Consider the following 20,767-nt stretch of genomic DNA (forward strand, 5'->3'; position numbering starts at 1 on the left):
ATTTGGCATGGATAATGTTGCTATAGTGAACTGCTACGCTCCGAATGTTGACACACCAGAATTTTTTACCACACTTTGGGGACATGTATTGGTGACAGGTGCTACACACATTATTTGGGGGGAGACTTTAATGTTACACTAGTGCCTGGCATGGATCGATCAGATGGTTGTGGTCAATATAACAGACAAGCAAGGGATGTGCTACTGGGAGTCATAGAGGAAGCGGGGCTGGTGGATAGCTGGAGATATACCCATCATGCACATAAAGAGGACACGCACTTTACGTCATACACTAATACATGGGCTAGATTAGATTATTGCTTTGTGTCAAGGGGGCTTTGTGCGGGTATAGATAAGGTAACACACTTGCCTAGAACTTATTCAGATCACTGCCCATTGTTGCTATCCCTGATGATTCCGGGACACGAGAGAATAAGACCTCTGTGGAGACTACTCCCTACTATGCTGCTAGACTTAGTCTTTAGGACGGAACTGGGTGATGAAATTGAGGAGTTCTTCCCCAGGAACAAGACTTCAGTTAAAAGTGTAGAGATGGTGTGGGAGGCATTCACGGTCACGGTCAGAGGTATTTGCATATCCAAGGGCGGGGGGATACTGAAAGACATTCAGAGGACGTTAGGCAGGCTGGAACGCGAGCTAAAGGAGCTTGAACTTGAGATGACAAGAAGAGCTGACTCGGAACTACATAATACCTTTAGAGAAAAATTGTCCGAGTTTGGCGAGGAAGCAGCGAGAGAAGTAAAGTTTAAGGGAAAGTATTGGACAGCACGGCGTTACTGCGAAGGGGAAAGGCCTGGTAAGGTACTAGCTGCGATCACGAGAAAGCCGCGCTTCAGTGCCAATATATTAGAAATTATCACAACCAACGGTATACGTTGTCAGGATACGAGAGGGATTCAGGAGGAATTTCTTTTGCACTATAAGCAGCTGTATACTTCTCAACACACTACCGAGGTAGATATGGGAGGTTTTCTCGATGATATAGCACTGTGCTGGCTCAGTGATATGCATAGACAATTCCTTAGTGCACCATTAGAGACTGATGAGATCCGAGACGCAATTATGTCGCTTGCCAATGGAAAGGCGACAGGATCGGATGGACTCCTCGCTGAGTTTTATAAATGTTACATCGATATCATGGCACCGGTCCTTAAGGAAGTTTATGAGGAGTCGCTGGAAGTTGGGGAATTGCCGGGGTCGATGAGGGAGGTGGTAATTACCTCCTTGTTGAAACCGGGTAAAGAACCGACTTACACAGACTCGTATAGACCACTATCTCTCATCAATTGTGATGCGAAGATCCTTGCCAAGGTGCTGGCAACGCGACTCTCGCTGATTATGTCTAAAATAGTTCTGCCGGACCAAGCTGGATTTGTGCCGGGCCGCGCCACCACCCACAATCTTAGGACGCTGTTCTCCTTGATTCAGACGATTGCCCCGGAACTGCCTGTCGCTGCTGTCTTTTTAGACGCCACAAAAGCGTTTGACTCGGTCGAATGGCCGTATCTATTTACTATATTGCATAGGATGGGGTTCCCAAACTGTTTGTTAACTGGGTCGAGCTGCTCTATACCAGACCGACTGCCAAAGTGGTAATTAACGGATTACTGTCGGCTCCAATGTTGATAACGAGGGGCACCAGGCAGGGGTGCCCTCTCTCCCCTCTGCTCTTTGCTATGGCAGTCGAGCCTTTGGCGTGTCGCATCCGTCAGCTGCACAGAGCTAGTGCCTTTCACTGCTTTCAGCGCCAAATTGGTATATCACTGTATGCAGATGATATCACGCTGTATGTGAAACATCCTCAAACCAACCTTAATTCCATATTGCGGGAGTTCATTGTCTTTGGTGGGCTGTCGGGGGTGCATGTGAATTGGAGGAAATCCCAATTTTTCCCGCTGACGTCTGCTGTTACGAAATTCCAGCTGGACTATCTGCTCGAATGGTGTGACACGGATCTTAGGTACTTGGGTATCGTCGTGTCTCTGGACAAAGACGTGACGCTCAGATCGAATTATGGAGTGGCCATCACGAAATTAGCTGATAATGTAACGCGCTGGAAGGCCTTGCCGCTGTCGATGGCAGGGAGGGCGGCGCTTATAAAGATGGTGGTGCTACCACAATTCCTATATCTATTCCAAAATGTGCCATATTTTCCTGGCATTTTTTTTTTTAAACAGCTACGCTCGGAGCTCCTACGTCTATTTTGGGGAGGCAAACAACCTCGGCTGCGTTGGAACATTATTACCCAGCCTTATGAGAAAGGAGGTTTTGATGTGCCGGACTTTGAACTTTATTACGTCGCTGCTCAAGCGCAATACGCGTATCATTGGTTGAAACCCTCGCCATACATGCCCTAAATCGCCGCAGAGGATTGGATCGCGCGTCCTCTTCCTCTTAATGGCCTCATACTGGGTACAGTCAAAGACATAGAGACGCCGTTTACCACGGTAACATGCACCATTGACGCGTGGAGTAGGATAGTAAGGCTGGTCGGTGCCATGCGCTTATATTCCCCGGTACTTCCTCTTACGTACCACCCTCGAATATCGCTTTTGCAGGAAACAGGATTTCAATTGATGTGTAGACGTACAAAAATTTCGGTATGGGGGGGACTTGTTCAGTGAAGGCCGATTCCGTACCAAGGAACAGCTGTTTCATGCAGTTACTCCTACGCCTCTAGAGGTGTTCTATTACATCCGCCTTAGACAGGGATTGAGGGAAGTGTTGCCCAACTTTCCGGAAGAACCGGAAGTGGTTCTGTCACTGCATACCATGCTTTTGTCGGACGGCCGCCATCTCATCTCTCGACTATATACTACCATAAGAACACAGCTCCAAGGGCCCGAGAGCTCGGCGCGGCGACATTGGACTGTAGATTTAGACAGGGATATTACTGACGATCAATGGCGTTACTGCTGTGCTGTTACGGCCAATATTGCATCTAGCAGCAGGCTAAAGATCATTCATTTAAAATTTTTACAACGTTTCTATTATACACCTGAGAGGAAATTGCGCTTTCACTTGGCAGATACCGATAGATGCGATCGCTGTACGTATTACGCGCACCTCTATAGGAGCGCGATGCCGTGTGTGCCAGAGGAGTTGGATGAGTTCCTCCGGGTGGCGCGGCTCCCCCGGCTTGACCCTGAGCACGTAGCTCGCTTGGGCGGGGACATCTCTGAGGGTGAGGTTCAGGTGGTCATTAAACAGATGGCGCGCCGCAGGACTCCTGGCACAGATGGGCTGCCGATCGAATTTTATGCAGCCTATGCAGATATATTGGTACCGCGATTGCTTGCGGTATACCAAGAGGCCTGGGAAACTGGGACCCTCCCTGCGACTACCCGAGAAGCCTTGGTAATCCCCTTACTGAAGCGGGATGGCGACGCTACCTCACGCTCAGCTTACCGACCACTGTCCATGCTTACGACGGACTATAAGATCTTGAGCAAGGTTCTTGCGACGCGGCTGCTGGCCCACATGCGCACCTTAGTGCATCCAGACCAAGCCGGGTTTATCCCCCAACGCACTACTGCCACCTGTGTGCGTCGACTGCTTCGGATCATGGGGGGCTGTGTTGATGGTCTACCAGGTGCCGCTGTCCTGTCGACCGATATTGAGAAAGCGTTCGACAGCGTTGAGTGGCCGTATTTGCTTCGCGTGCTGGAGACCTTCGGCCTGGGCGAGCGGTTTGTGAAGTGGACCGCTTTGCTTTATGCTGCGGCCACGGCCCGAGTCAAGACCGGGGCTACTATCTCAGCCCCATATAGGGTAGGGCAAGGGACCAGGCAGGGATGCTCCCTGTCCCCCCTCCTATTTGCGTTAGCTATAGAGCCCCTGGCGGCTCACGCCCGCCTGGGCCATGCATATGAGGGCCTTCAACTGAGAGGCGACACCCACTACATATCCCTATATGCCGACGATTGCCTAATCTTCTTGGCTGACGCGGACGTCGCCCTGCGCGGGGCTAGACGCCTGCTGTTAGATTTTGCCCGCTTCTCGGGACTGAGGGTCAACTGGGGGAAGTCCTGCCTCTTCCCGTTGGCGCCAGGAACAGACGACTCCCAGCCGGAGGATGAGCTGAGATGGGAATATCATTGTCTCCCTTATCTAGGCACGCACATATGCCGGTCACCGTTGGACCTCCTGGAGGGTAACATTGAGAGAGCGATTCGAAGCCTGCGTGGCTGCATGGGGTTCTGGCGGACGCTACCGCTGTCGGTCGCAGGGCGAGTGGCGTTACTAAAAATGGTGGCGCTGCCCCGCCTACTGTACTTGTTTCGCACGCTACCGGTCTGGATCCCGGCATCGGTGTTCACCAGGCTACGCTCCTTGCTCACCGAGTTCATTTGGGGACCGGGCAGGAGGCGGGTGGCGCTGGCCACTTTGACGCGCCCCAGATCGGACGGGGGACCAGCTGCCCCTGATTTCGAATGGTACTATATAGCGGCCCAGTTGCAGTGGCTTACCCAAGCGGTGGCTCTAGAATTCAGAGGCCCGGAGGGGACTGCAGGCGGGCTCCTTCCGAGACACATCATGTCTTTTATAATTCTGGCCCAGAAATTGGACCTTTCCCTGCTCACGGGGGAAGAGCAGACGATTCGCAACTGCTGGCTGCGGTGCCATAGGCGTTCTGGCGTCGCTCGCCCGTATGCCCCCGAGATCCCACTAGGGATGTGCACCGCCTTCCCGCATGGGGGGGATTGGTCGGCGCTGGCGACCTGGGAAGAACTAGGCCTGCAAATGGTCGGTGATTTGTATAAGGAGGGATCGCTGCTTTCGTTTCAGGAGCTGCGCGACGTTTACGGCCTCCCGAGGGGGCATTACCTGTTGCACGCCGCGCTAGTGGCTAGTATCCAGAATTACTGGAAGAAGGGCCTTTCTGAACCACCGACGTCTGAGAGCTGTCAGTATGTGGTTATGGCAGCTGGTACCTATAAGGCCGTCACCTGTCTCTATCGGAGGCTGTCGACGGAAACGCTGCAGCCCCTGGATGGGTTGAAAACCAAATGGGAAGGGGATATCGGGCGACCGATCCCTGAATCGACTTGGCCGCAGCTTTTGCGGCGAGCATGGAAAGGCACTAGGAATGCCAGGTTCCAGATGGTCCAATTTTTCTCTCTCCACCGAGCTTACTTGACGCCGATTAAGATCTCGCAGTATTTTGAGGGCGCGTCTTCACTCTGCCCTAGATGTGGAATGGAAGGTGCGGATTTTGCCCATATGTTATGGTCTTGTGTGAAGCTAACTGATTATTGGGAGGCGGTGGTGGCCTGCCTGAATGCTGTCACAGATCGGCAAATTGAAGCGGATATGGGCGTTTGTTTGTTATTGTGGTTCCCTCACACCCCCCGCACTCGCATCACCAGCAAATTTTATGACTTGGGCCTGATATTGGCCAAACGGGAAATCACCATGCATTGGAAATCCGGCCGGGGCCCCAGCTACTCACGCTGGAGATCTACCCTGGAGCGTTGGGCGAAAGCAGAGAGCGCGTTACGGCTGCAACAGGTCAGGCGACTAGATAATGACAGGGCGCTAGAGACGGCCAGGGCGTGGGAGGCCCTTGTGACCGAGCTGCAACTGCCTTACTATGGTGCCCTCTATCATTAGCATTTTGTTGCCGCATGACCCACTTTTGGTGCTCCTGGGTGACCCAGGGCTGAATAGACTTTTCACACAATGACTCCATGGGACAGCTTTTTTCCCTCAACTACTTTTACCACCTACATATGGAGACAACACAGAACTGGGGGTTGCATTTAACAATGTCCAAAACGCTGAGGGCTTCAGAGCTGCGGGTGATGTGCCCCACAGACACGGAGAGTGACCCACCATGACTGCCACTACCCACTGAGTACTGGGTGGGTGGGGAGATGTGACAACTGCTTCAGGGTGTGCCATGATGTCATGCTGTGCCTGTTAATACTTTTTGTACATGGTATGGGGAGTAGACGTGTGCCAAATACCCCCGAAATGTGTGGCATGTTTCTTTATTGCAAAATGCTAAATAAAGACTTTTTTTTAAAACAAAAAACCGATAAACATAACATCAACAAGTAAGTCTGAAGTCTGATGGTGTCTGAGGTATAGGTGTGAAGAGATCCGGAAGAGATGGTGAGCTTATCGGCAAGATAATTGGGGGTACAGTCACGATAGCTTTGTAAATAATGAAGCCGGTGCAGGTCTGCAAGGGAAGCCAATAGAGCTCCATCAGGATAGAGATGATGTGATGATATTTCTGTAGGATGCCCCTGTGGGGTGCCAGAGTGGAGTGTTGGAGGCCATGCAGTATGGCATTACCACCATTCAAAAGTTAGGGCTTGAGGGCTTGAACAGCAGTTCCAAAGTTGCCTTGCTCACACACACATAACCCTATTACTGTGCATGTGCAAGAGACGCTATAAATTCACATGCGGGTGACAGACACACAGGATGCCAGCACAAGGTTTTGGACATACAGATAGGAGCAGAACTCTACACAGGTGGGCCTGCAGGCCTCACTCCCACTGAAACAGGTAAAAAGGTCTGGTCACATTATTAATCTTCCAAAACGCAATATACTGCCACCACAACTTTACGAAGTTTACCCCGGACAGGGTCAATAGTCCTCTGTCCACAATGAGGGCATTTTTGGTGCACCATTCAAGGTCATTGGCCAATTCCAGGGCCTCACATAGTCGGGGTCGGGCTAGGCCTCTGTGCACGTAGTTAGATTAGCGTGATGCTAGGGCCAAAATAAATGATAGGATACCAGATACACTGGCAATTGGGCTCTCAGGCAGAACAGCACACCTTCATACTATGAAGGGGACATTCCTGTTCAAACACCAGGGATTTTGTGTGCCGTCATTTTGTGTTATGTACTGGATACCACGGTGCCTTAGTGGCCAAGGCCAGAGAGGACAAGTTGTTTATCAGAAGACTGAATTAATGTTACTGGATATGAGAGGCCACCCTGGACACTGTTCGTGGTGTTATTTACTGGCTTGGATTGAACCTCAGTGGTCTGGGGTGACTTGCAAGGTCTTCTAAGCACTACTATCTAGGTTTGTGTGTAGGTCTGGATGTAGTCGCAATGGTCAGGGATGACAAGGGGTTCTGCGAGCTGCATTGGGGTCATAATCCGACCATCACTGGATGGAGTCTGCGATCCTGGCTGTGACAAGGGCTCCAAGATGATCTCCAGAGGAGGGCCTTAGTGGTCCTGCAAGATGAGGAGCCAAGGATGAAAGTACTGCCGTAACACAAAAATGATAAAAGATATTTCATTGTGGGACAGGGATCCCTGGTTTCTCTTTGGGAAGGGCCTGTATCACTTGGTTCTCTGTGGTTGTTTGGATCTTCCTGGGATGTAAGGGAAATATATGCCCTGGAGTGCAAGATAGGGTGCCCTTTCCTCTACTCAACACTGTAAACATCACCTCAGATATATGATTTAAATAGGTCGAGCCAAAAACCGTTAGCTGGGGTAGAGGAATGTTTATAGCACAACCTGGCTGGGGAGCAACGGACCACTGCACAAAGGGAAAGAGATATGGCGTAAGATTCAGGGTGGTGTATAAGAGGCAGGTTTTTCTTTGGTTTCTGATTTTCAGGATGGTAGTACTCTCTCAAGAGATGGGTCTTCAATCCTTTCTCAATTGCAGGAGGGCAGGACCAGTTCTGCCCTTGACAGGGGATGCCATCTCAAGTTCTGGGTGCATGAATGTACAAAGCTTGCCTTCTAGTCTTTTCCTTCTTGCATTTCTTCATCTTCAGTCTGGCCATGCTGGCTCTTTAGTTCGCTTGTCTGTCTGAGCGGGTTTCTTCAGAGCCCAACCTCAGGCGCATCCGGAGGCCTGTTTGGCATTTTCTGGCTGGCTTTATTACGCACTTGTCTCCCATCTGCCTTTCACGCTTCTCCGGACAAATACCCGCGCCCACACCTATAATGTTCACACCCAGAAAACAAACATTTCTTAAAGACCTCGAGTAATGCTCACCTCCGAGATAGAAATGAGATGGAAGCTCTAGGCTGTACCAGCGGTACCTGGGCACCGTGTGTGGGAGTCGGGCACCGTGCCAGGTCATCGTGCGTAGGAGTCATGCCAGTTGGGACGTTGGAGCAAAACAAAGCAGCTTTCTTCAAGCGCAGGTTCACCACTCAATGGTGGATGGGGATTAAACATGGGCACTCGCTTAGCGTGCCGGTGGAGTCTGCAAACCGGGGCAACATGTTTAATTTTGCACGCCCTGTCCTTCAGAGCAGTTGTTTGCCTCACAGTACATTCTGGAGCACACTGGCAGCTGCATGCTCCGTCTGCAGAGCTAGCTACCCCACGCCACACCAGGCACATGTGTCTGCAGAATGACTGTCTGAATGGCTTCCTCAAACCTTCCCTCCCGTCCGCAGATGCAAGACCGACATCTACTCCTTAGACTTCTAGGACACTAAGGACGCCCCAGGGGGACCCTTGCTCCAGAGCCTGCCTCTCTGACACATGAATTATTCTGTTACAGCAGGAACCTGTCCTTGTAGAGCACATGCCAAAGCAGGCATAGAACACCTACAGCTGGGAGCTTTGACTTTTAAGGACTTACCTAGCAGGCCTCTCTTCCTGCAGAAGACGTGTACTAAATGAACCTTCTAGAACTTTTGCTGCACAACAGGGACCTCTCACCCTTTGAACATCTTAGTGGCTCTGTGAGTGGTGCAAAATAATTTTGCATGTGATAAGATTTCTTGCCAAATATCAGTTTTTTTTTGCGTTTATCTCCTACCTCGGAAAATATTTTACAACTCAATTGAAACCAATAAACCAAACCTACATGAACCAACTGCTGCTGTATTGTATTTGTGAACGCTGAGGGCGTGAGTGTGCATCTCCGGCGGAACGACTTTTTGCGATCACCATAAGCTAAGTACCTGTATGCTTGGGTCATATTGACATTTAACTCTCTCATTTCCTAGGATGTGCCAGGCGCGCTCCAATCCTCCTCCCGAGACCCATGGTGCTAGTAGCGCCCTATTTTAAAGTGAGATTTCCTCCATACCTACCAGCTTAGGGGGGTCACCGACAACTTGGTCAAATTGATCCCTGCTCATGGAGAATTCACATCGTGTTTTTACTTCCCCTGCTACAACAGTAGTTTTTAAATAAAACCCACCTTTAGCACTCCACCTCCTAGCGTGTACAATATCCCTAAGGGCTACATGGATGGTGCATAAAATATCATCTATTGTGTGCACACAAAAGCTTGTCACCATCTTAGGAGCACTATGATAAGTGAATTCTGGCATATACTAATTGTATGTATGTCTTTATCTGTTTGTCCGTGTATTGTTTCTTACAGGTGCTGACACACCCCTGAATTTGGTTTTTTTTTAGAATGAGCAATTGCTCTTCTAATTTTTAAGCACTTTTTCACTTTTTCTTTTTCACTTTCACGCCCCCAGGTCAGGGTGGACTATTAGAGTGTCCATACCGCCGGGGTTTAGTCCTGAAGAATGCCTTGGTGAATACATACCACAAGTACGGCAGAAACATGTTGACTGATTAATTTTAAAACGCGTGGTATTTAGCTGAATTTATCCCAACTCGTAATAAACTTGGCACGTAAATTCAGACACATAAAACCACCCACACGTGTCTTAGGGATCACTCATTAAAAACATTTTTCTGATACCCTGTTAGGCACTTTTAATTTTCTAATTTTCACATCACGTCCTCCCCACACGACCAGCTCCGCAGTCTTTCTGGCGTCGCAGCACACCGTAGAGGCACTCGGCCTCTTCGGTGGGGCCCGATGATGAAGCATGACACTGACCAGGTCGGTGTGTGAGGGCTTTCCTACTCAATCGGAGTGACTGTGTACAAACAAAACCCACTTATCTCCTTGCTCCATATCTCTGGCAGCCTTAAGACTGACCAGACCTCTCTTTTCTTGTTGTTTGATACTTAACTGGGGACTAAGAAAGTGTCCTTGATTTCCCTACCTCTCTCTTTGTTGACATGTATTGTATTTGTGCCACACCAACAAAATTCAGCTTCAATAATGGGTGTGGTCTGTTAACTCAAGAGTGTTAGTTTAAATATGGGGCATATTTACATGAAATGGTGCAGTGCGGTGCCACAAGTAATTTTGCTGTGCCAAGCGGTGTCATTTTCAAAACGTGCAAGGATGCACCGTACATCACATCTCTGTGCTCTCCCCTGCGTCAGTGCTAAAAAGGCTGCCTAGCACCAACTCAGATACCCTTGCACCATGGCGCAAGAGTGCCTGAGTTGCAGGGATGATAGTGATTGTGCAGGAAGGCACACCTTCCTGCACAAAAACAATCATTAATAGCATTTTGCTCCTTCTATGCGTACTGCAGAATGCAGCACACATAGAAAGAGCAAGAAAGGAGAAATAAAAATATTTCTCCTCGTTGCACCACATTAATGTCTCCTTTTGAAGGGCATTCGTTTTTGGTGCTGACTCAGATTTACAGATCATTGTATATCTGGAGCAGTGTCAAGAAACCTTGGGTTTTGCTGGGAACGCCAACAGCAACACCCATTTCACGTCCCTTTGCCACAGAAAACTGCGTTGCAGAGGGCCATATTTCAAGGCTGTGTTAACGCAAAGTGGCTTAGCATGGCCTTGTAAATATGGGCTAGCATAGAGCGCCACAGGTGCATCTAAAAAAGTAATGCTCCGGTGCCATTAGGGGCTTGTAAACATGCCCCTTAGATGTTCGGGAGGTTCTACTTGCTTTGCGGCATAGCTGTTAGACATGCAAGAACATGGCTCCAACTCGCGTATGGCAGTGGATGAAGAATGCATGTCATGTCTGCCACTGACTTTCCATCAAAGGGCCATTGTGGGCTCCAGGCATTTATAAGAGCTAGTGTCATCATTTTTTCGCTCTCTTGTTCCATTTCTGCTTGACTGGAGGATAGTGCTGGGTATAGTGTTTGCATAGCACCCTGTCATGCCACTTGCGAGGCTCAAGGGGGGATATTTACAAGGAAATGGTGCAGCACTGCTCGCAATTTAGCAGTGCCATGCTGCATCATTTAAAAAATGCAGGGATTCACCATATTTATAAGAAAACAGTGCACCCCTGAGTTTTCCCTTGCAGTGGCACTTAAAAAAGCTGCCTAGCGCCAACACAGACACCCTTGCACCATGGTGCAAGGGTGCCTTTGTTGCAGGGATGATTGTTTACGTGGAGGAAGGGACACTTTCCTGCACATAGAGAATCTTTAAAGGTGATTTGCTTTTTCTATGTGTGCTGCATAACCATGAAAGTACATCAACATTCCAAAATAAATACATTTGGTTAAGACCGTCAGACAGTTCATTTTGCTGTACATTGTGGAAATAACAGTTTCCAAGCCCAACTACAGTTAAGAATTAAGGTGTACAAACCATTTCAATGACAGGGTTGGAAGCCTAATCTAGGAAAACTCGAGACACCAGCAGTAGATGGATTGATGGGGTGACCACATTAGCATTGCCCAAAAAATCACAGACATCACAAGGAGATGGAGCTAGGGATCCAGCCAGAAACAGCAAAAGTGTAACCCAAGTTAAACTGCACATTCCAGAACTAGTAGCCACAATAGGACCCTAACATCACAGCCGTCACTAGTAGATGAGTCTACCCAGAAATGGTGAAAGCATAGCCAATGTAAAACCACAGATCCCATCAGGGGATGTGCCTTAGGGCCAATCCATAAGGAATGATAATATACCAAGTACACCAGAGATATCACCTGTTTATGAGTTTATGGTGTCCACCAAGCACAGCTGAAATGCAACCCAGTAAACCACAAACAACATCAGTAGCTAGGTCTATGATATACACTCATAAGCATATCCCCAGCAAACCACAAATCTAGCATGAAATGGGTCTAGGGGTACACCCAGAAGCAGTGAAAACATAACACAAGTACAGCCAAAGACCCCATCAGTCGCTTGGCCTATTGGAACTGATCATAAACATAGGCATAGCGTAGCCCAAACAAATTGGCAGGACCCCCAGTAGTTAGATCTATGGGGTCCACCCAGCAGTGGTGAAATCATTGCCTAGTGGCATGGGCTGCATTAGCAAACGAAGCCTCTGAGCATACCTTGGTGTTCTTGTAGAGTGAATGCCTTTACGTTACAGAACATGAAAACAGTGCATGTGAACGAGTGTCCAGCAAGGATTATGAGGGGTAGGAAGCAGGTGTTCTGGGCCTAGGTCTTGTCTGGCTCCAACTGGCCTAAACAGGAAAGATGCCACAGGAAGACACTCTAACCCTCTCTCTGCCTTTTTCCTGAATGGCCTTTAAAGAGGAGGGCACGTAATGTCACAAGGTAACAGTAACAGGGAAGGTACGTCCAGTCATGTGAACGCCAAAAGGCCAATATGGTAGGAAAAGGACCTGTCCATCTATTAGTGGGCAGGGAAAGGAGGACGTTTTAAGGAACCATTAGACAGAAACTCTGCTAAAAGAAACAAAGAAACTAATGAATGCAACACTGAAACAAAAAAATGGAGGCAAGAAAAACAAATATTACTTCCCATAGGCAAAAAGACCTCATAAAAGGAATGCTTAATATATAACCAATGTTGGGTGATATGATACAGTACATTAGTTTTACACAGTGTACAGCATTTCAGGGCGCACAGAATATTGCCCACTACTGCTACAGACATAGTATAACTCAGCTGATGATGTAGAACTGCAGAATTTCCCTTAGATGAAGATAAAAAGACATCCCATTAGAGAAGCAGCTGTTGACCCACGATGCAGTTCAGCCAATCGTGTCACTTGAAACTAGTGAAAAACTCCTTTCTGGCGTGAATAACAGTGTGCTGTCGATGGTGGAAAGAGAAACTGTGGCGAAGCTCCCAATGTACGAGGACTGCGGCAGACAGCCACACGCATGTGCTCTCTTTGGTAGGGTGAATAATTCCAGCCCTCCCCCGCCAAGGTTCTCGAGCCACATAGAATGTCCAAGTCAAGGGGCTGTGTTCTGCTGCTGTAAAGCCCTCTGTTACCTGCAGCAGGAGGTATAACTTCCCATGCATTTACTGTGCTTGTTTTGTGTGTCCCTCTGCTCAGATGTGCAGCACACCTAGGGAATCCCCTTCAACTGCAAACGGCTCTTGAAAGAGGGCCTGGAGGAGCTAATATTGAAGTAATGCTCTGGTGGTTTTTTGTTGTTGCTGCTTTGCTCACTGCAGGCTGGTTTAATGTAATTTCTTGAAATGGCCTGTTGTCCTGCTGTGACAATGAGGAAGCATTACCTGTGTGATGCGAGGAGCTTGCTTAAATAAATTTGCATAGCTGGTTCACGTGCAGTCATGTGTGGACATTACATTATTATGCAAGGCTTTTCCTTGCTTAAAACAGCAGGATGGAGGCGCTAATGTGCGTAAAGTGATATTGAAAGGATGCGTCACAGGAGCCCAGGGAGGTGAACAGGGTGGCCACATCCCAACTCTAGAGAGGGAGGTTCTTCAAGCTGGCTCCTATTAGACGTGTGCCAGTCTGAATGTACCCGGGGCCTTAGGACTGTCACCTAAGCAGGTGTACTCCTGAGGGTGGGAGAAAAGGGCCTGCTGGACTATGCATCATGGACTGATCAACCACGCCACTGGCCTGTTGTCTAGTAGTGATATATATGTACTTATTTGTACACAAGTACTGTCAGACGATGTGTAACCTCACTAATGTTTCGTGAATATTGTTCTATTACTTTTTAAAAGACCAGGAGCTGTCAACTAACAAGTACCCACAAGTTTTTTTTTATCCAACCTCATTTACCTTAGATCCGCGTAACAGATGATCAAAAGTGAACGCTGTATCACCACTTCGCAGGGAAAATTGGTTCAGAGCAGTGATTGCTAAAAGAGAACAGGGTGGCAGCTTACTTACATGGCACTGATAACACTGAGTCAGGCAGACACCACTCCCTTAAAACGAGCAGGAGAGCAAAAAGATGCTTGCAGGGACGTAGGGTTATATTAGCAACAACAAGGGGCCCCAATTCAGTCAACAGGGGACCTCGGGGAACATACTTTTTAGAACAACAGTGGTCCCATGCATTCAGAAATACATAAAACAGTAAATATAGATGGAATCAAATCTATATTTGAAATGACATGTCATTTCAAATATAGATTTGATTCCATCTATATTTACTGTTTTATGTATTTCTGAATGCATGGGACCACTGTTGTTCTAAAAAAAAAATGCAGGGACGTAGGGACACATGTTAGGTGGGTGTGAGGCTGAGATTTCCCAACAAGCATCGGGGTATATCCAACTAAAAAAGATAAGGAGAGCTGGAACCATTGGACAGTGGTAATAGACAGGTTTATGGGTGTTCGTTTTCAGGTATTTGGAAAAGTTAGGCTAACCACTGTAGGACCTTAGTGGGATAATCTGAACTGTGTTGTCCACTTTTGTGCTTTTCCTCCCAATAGCAATATGGAGCAAAGAAGCCCCGGAGAACAGGCTAGCATAAGCTCATACCGAACATCAGCAGACCAGGCTTAGGATGGCCAGTGAGAGCAAGCCTTTGAGTAGTCCACGGGTGCATGTGCATTACGTTGGAGGGACCTTTATTACACGCTGATAGGCAGTGTGAGAAATTCACACTGCCTTCAAATTCATCTTTTGAAGCTTTCACTTGTGTCCAGTCCTGAACACTCACCCTCAACCGGAACTCAGCCAGATGCCTAGAAGTGCCTTGTTCACATACAAGTCTTAAGTTGCATGAAAAAACTACAGAGACACAACATATGGAAAAAAACAAATACTCTTAGGAATGGAGAATGAAGTTAAAATGTAATGCAAACAGGGCACTTCGACGCCTCATTAGGGGTAGTAAGCTCTATTCAAATGCAATTACAATACAATAACAATTTTCCCTACGCGATATTCCAGTCTCGCTCCTCTGTGCTTGAGTGACTGATAAAATTGCTTACCATAATCTTTCTTTTAACAAGTAGTAGGATAACAGCTCTATATTTGAATTGAGATTGGTGATGCTGGTTTAAGCCACAGTGATCTGGCGATAACTAGGACAACGGCTCACTGAGAGGGTAAAGCTGGTAACACTTGCTCAGTTCCAAGTTCTCTGATAGCGAATAGGACGGCAGCACCGAGTTGACAAAACGTTCATCCCTAATACTGGCTCTGGCGGCGAGGTTTTCGGTGGGGTTGCTTTAAGAACACTGTGTTCTAGAAATATTGTCAAGAAGAAGAGCCTCAGCTGATAACGCTCTCTTCTCAAACTGCCACCTGTTCAAATGATAAAGAGTTATTTTGGTGGACGCATGGCCGCTTAAAAAACATCTTCCTGAAGTAAATGCACTTGAATACGTTTATCGCTTTATGACAGTCATTTCGGAATATGCGATGTCATCGCTAACAGGCTGCACTTTATCACCCCGCGTTTTTATGGTCGGACGTTTTAAGTCCCGCTTCGTGCGTGATGGAAACCGAGGCAGATAACCATCAATCTCCGCGGGAGCCACCGGGGGCCGGGCCCCGCCTCCTGCCTCCGCGGCGGGGGCGCCTTCACCGAATCACGAGTTCGATATTTAGGGGTCAAGCTGGGTCCCGGCGCCTTGGACGCTAGGCCGCGAAAACACCCTGTCCAGAGGCTCGGCCGCGTGCCCCTCACGTCACGCGGCTGCCGGCCTCGACCCCAGCCCTGACCAGGCTCGTGCTGCAGAGGATGCGCATTGACAGCTCTCTGCAGCATATCCCCTTTAATTCGGTAACTTTCTCCACCGGCGCCGCTAAACGGGTTCCATGGGTGCTTTTCGCCCCTCTGCACAGCTGCCTTTTCGCCAATGTTTGATATGAACCGATGGATGGTCTGATACAAGAAGGAAGGGGTGACCCTGAGGCTAATGTTACAGATGAGTACATTAAAGGCCTGTATTCCGGGCCTCCTCCGTTGCAAACCAAGTCATTGATGTGCTATACAATGAGGTCTGACTGTGTGCGCCCGTGCGCAAATATATGCAACATATATGGAGCGCAGGGTCTAGTTGCAGGGGGTAGGCAACTCTCATTGTGCAGGCAACTGGTAGAGAGGTCTATCCTGCAGGTACAAACCGTTGCTGTCACCACCATCAGCCTGGTGACCTGGACAGTAGTCACAGTAAAGGGCTGTATGATAGAGGCGCGCATGGTCCAATAAGAGGGATGCATATGGCGTGTCCCTATAGGCCACACAGCCCAGCTCTGTGTCGCGTTCAGTGTCACAGGAAGCACTCAGATATCATACATGCACCATTGTCTCATGTGCTGAGGTCCAGAGGATATTGCCTAAGGGCTAGAGTGGCCGACCTGAAAGCTGATGAACCAGGTTTGAGTCTCGGCAGGGACGCTCAACATCCTGTGATTCTGGGCAAATTACTTAATGTCCCCTTGCCTAACAAAATGATTCTGTCCCTCTGTAATGCAACTGGTGCTCATGTAAAGTGCTCTGATACCGTCAGGTCGGGGTAGCGCTACATAAAACTGACTCCCTGTGCATCCCTGTCTCTTCATGGAAAATGCAGGACAGGGATGCACAATCTAGCCCATGGGTACTCACAAACATTTCCCCAGGGGCCACAAAGTTTGTTTTGTGATGTGACCGAGGGCCGCATGGATTCCAGCAGGGTGGTGGTCTGGGGGGAGGGTAGCCATGGTGAGTATGTGGAAAACAAAGAATATACATCTAGTGGATGAATTACACAATGTTAAACCAGAAAACTTGGGATTAATCCCAGCACTGACACTTTGCCAAATTGTGTGATCCTAGGCATTTGTTTTGTTTCACTTTTCCTCCTATTTCTTCATTATCACATATAAGAGAAGTTTGAAATACATGACTTCAGGATGTCTGTTGTACAAAACCTTCTCCTGTGTTTGATTTTAATAAAGTATAATGATGTTCATGTATAATAGGAACCCGGGGCACCCTAAGAGTGCATAACTTTGATATTTTTGCTATGATTTAAAGATATAGCAATTTTCCATATGCGATCTTCCGGACTCGCTCCTCTGCGCTTGCCTGACTCTGTTAACATTGCTTACCATAATCATGCTTTAAATAAGTAGGATAACAGCTTTATATTTGAATTGAGTTTGGTGATACTGGTATCCCACTTTACCAAATTGTGTGATCCTATGCAATTGTTTTGTTTCACTTTTCCTCCTATTTCTTTACTATACTTTAATAAAGTTTAATGGTATTCATGTATAATAGGAACTCAGGCTACCCAAGAGTGGACAAAACAACTGACTTGACTCTTAGTTCACTATTGGCAGTTTTTGTCAGTGTGTGAGGAAGAATAAAGGCTTCTAGATTCATAATTGAATACTATCACTTTGAAAAATACTTCTCAATGCACCGATACATTCTGATATAGTAAGGTGAAGTGGTTCTGTATGTTAATGAAATACACATTTTTTTAATTTTGAAAGACCTTATTATAGTTGTACTCTTTTGCTACAAGAGAACTTTGAAAATATAGATGTTCCTAAAGTTAAGTGGCGCAGGAAAATGTAGTTACTTTCTTTCTTTAACTTCAATTAACCTTTAAATAAAGTCTTGCCTCTTTATTCAACATCGTTTTAATGTTTGTGCTGAGTCATGTGAACAACAGCCCAGTTCTGCTGCAACCCAGGGGGCCGCATGTAAAGGTCAGACGAGCCTCATGGGGCCCCCAGGGTACTGTGAGTATCACTGCTGTAGCCGCACAGATGTCCCAACAATGTTTTTATATGTGCATATCTGTTTCTGAATGTTACAGGTATTTATTTTATTTATTTATAAAGTTTTATATAGCGCGAACATGATCCCAAAAGATATCAGAGTGTCTTACAATTTGAGGGAAAGGTAGTTAACAGTTGCAGTACAGGCATCAAAAGGGATAACAACCCAAACAAATAAAATAGGCATACCAAACAAAAGGGTTACAATCAAAAGAGGACAACAAAGAATAAGATGTAAACTGGCACTTAGCGAACTAGGAGGGCAGCAAATGATTAGTAAAGGAAGAATAACACCCAGTGCAGGGCTTAGGGTGTAAGTCCAATGCTTGGAGCAGAAGATCCGAGACCCTTTTAAGGTAAGAACTTGTTCATTAGGAATTTTTTTACTTCCAATTTGAAGGCAACCTTGGAGGAGATTCTGCGTATTTCCGGTGGGAGAGAGTTTCAGATCTTTGACGCAGAGCAGGAGAAAGCTCGGTGACACGTTCTCTTTTTGCGAAAGATCTGTGGTTTCAGGAGGAGAGAGTTAGCACTCCTAGAAAGTCTACCCCCCCCCGGATAATTCTAGCTTTTGCGCTAGCTAACTGGGGGTTTTGAAATGGGGGGCTTTGTGAGACAGGCAGGCAATCTTTAGCTGAATTCTTGCTTCATAGGGCAACCAATTTAGGGATTTTAAGACTGGGGGATGTGCCCATTTCTTTTGGTACCAGTAACCAATCTGGCCGCAGCATTCAATGAGGCCCTTAGTGGGGCCAAGATATAGTTGGAGAGGCCACGGAGCGTAGCACTGCCATAGTCTACCCTCAGCCAAACAAGAGCTTGGGCCACTTGCCTAAAGTCAGCTTATGGGAGGAAAGGTTTGAGATTCCTGAGTATCCTCATCAGGTGATTAGCTCCCTCGCACACATTGCTAATATGGTTCTTCATGTTTAGATGCTTGTCCATATGAAGAATTAAGTGTGTGGGTCTGTGTGTTTAGAAGATGGGTATGTGTGTGTGTATGTTTGTAGCTGGTGACGGCATGCTGTGGATGTGCAGGGGTGTTGAGTCCAAGCTGTGTGTAGTGGTGCATGTGTGCCTTTGATTGTAAAATGCCATTCGAGGATATCTCATTCCTACGTTGGGCTTAAAAAGTACAAGGCAGAGTGGAATAACTATGGTACAAGAAAAAAGGTCACATTGGCTGACTGTTTATAATTCTACATATATAGAAATGAATTCAAAACCGTAAATTAGTTCACAACGTTACAGCACGGAATAGTGATTTACTGTGATTTAATATTACATCACAGAAAAGGAATCAATCCAAGTATATAAATATGCAATTAGTCAAATATTGGTGTACATCGATGCCCAGAAGTGATAAGGCGTGGCTCAAATCCACCCGAGTGACTTACCACACTCACATATAGTTACCCAATAATAAGTCAGCCGGACAGTGGAGAAGAATAAACAAGGTAATTTTATTAGGCCACAAACTCCCATATGAGAGGGCCCCGTCCGACCTCACCCCTAAGAGTGCGCCGAGAGGACTGACCCATCCCAACACAGCAATACATTATAACAGGATACATTAGAGTAAAACACGCCCAGTCTGGAAAAATACTGGACCCCTAGAAGAGCGAACAATGGCCTCACACAAGAGGCATCTGCACCTGCGATGGCAACATTTCTTATCTCGGCCCAAGGCCGCAGAGCCAGGCCTCAGCGTCTCCAGCACATGAGAACACCACTGATAAAGAATTTGTTATAGTCTCGATCACAGTTAGCCGAGAAAGGAAAACTACTGCGTTAGCATTTCTTCTCTATTCCTACGGGAGGGGTGAGTGAGTGTGACTCGCACGCAAAGGGAAACACTCCAAAATGGTGGCACACAAGCTAAGCTAAGGAGACATGATAATGTAACACGCATAGATGAATATTAGATGAAGAATATAAACGTAAATGCATAAATGAATATATCATTGGTTAGACACATCATGCTAACTCATAAGCGTAAATGTAAATGTAAATGTTAATGGGCGAGGCATCGGGAAATTAAACCTATCAGACCCTCCTTTTAGCAGGATGTGGCTAACATGAATGCAGCCTTTATTAGCCAAAAGAAGGGCCTTTACAGCAAATGCTGGGGCAAGGAATCAAATTAATCGAAAATATCATCATCAATAAGCATTTACCAACGAATATCATGGAGTTCCACATCATCGGAAACAGGATATTGGCGTGTAGGTCTCCTAGAAACTCGCAAATTGCTGGCACACATGGAGCAACAAGGGGGAAGGCAGTAAACGCATAAACAGCAAGTCAGTATCATACCCACGACTCCCACAACTCCCATCAAAATCTTCCAACCCCAGGAGGAGAAAACACTCCACAGCCATGTCTTTAATGACCAGGTACCTGTATCCTGATGAAGATCAGCTGCCAATCTATGGAGCTTCTGTACAGCTAAGTTAACAGTCGGGCCGAGTCTGGAATATATACACAACAAGAGGTCCCGATGACGCAACAAGCTCCACCCCTGTCTGCAAGGATGACATCAAGCACCATCCTGTTCTGAATCGTAAATAATCTCATAGCCGGCATCTCAATGGACATATTGGCTGCAATATCAGCCTCCGTATTCACTACCTTTTCCATTACCATTGAGAGGCGCCTAATAGCTCTGCTGTTAAAGATAGGACCCCAGAATGGCAGTAAACCCTTAGAAAAATCCGTAAATTGCTGCACAGAGGTGTCAGTCTGATCAACATCCTCAACCTGGAGTGCCCTCCTTTTACGCTGTCCAGGCATGATGGCAAACCTCCGATGAGTCTTATGGTAATCTGAAGGTGCCACATAAACAGGGGGAAGTAAATAGGCTAAGTAACAGACCCCACCCCAACCCTCAGGCAACCACAAGTATCCATTACCCCCGCATACAAAATAAATATTCGGAGGAGTAACTAATGAAGGACTAAGGGGCAGGCGAATTGAAGCAGTCACATTGCAGGAGCTGT

The sequence above is a fragment of the Lissotriton helveticus genome, chromosome 5_1, assembly GCF_964261635.1.
Source record: "Lissotriton helveticus chromosome 5_1, aLisHel1.1, whole genome shotgun sequence".
NCBI lineage: Eukaryota > Metazoa > Chordata > Amphibia > Caudata > Salamandridae > Lissotriton > Lissotriton helveticus.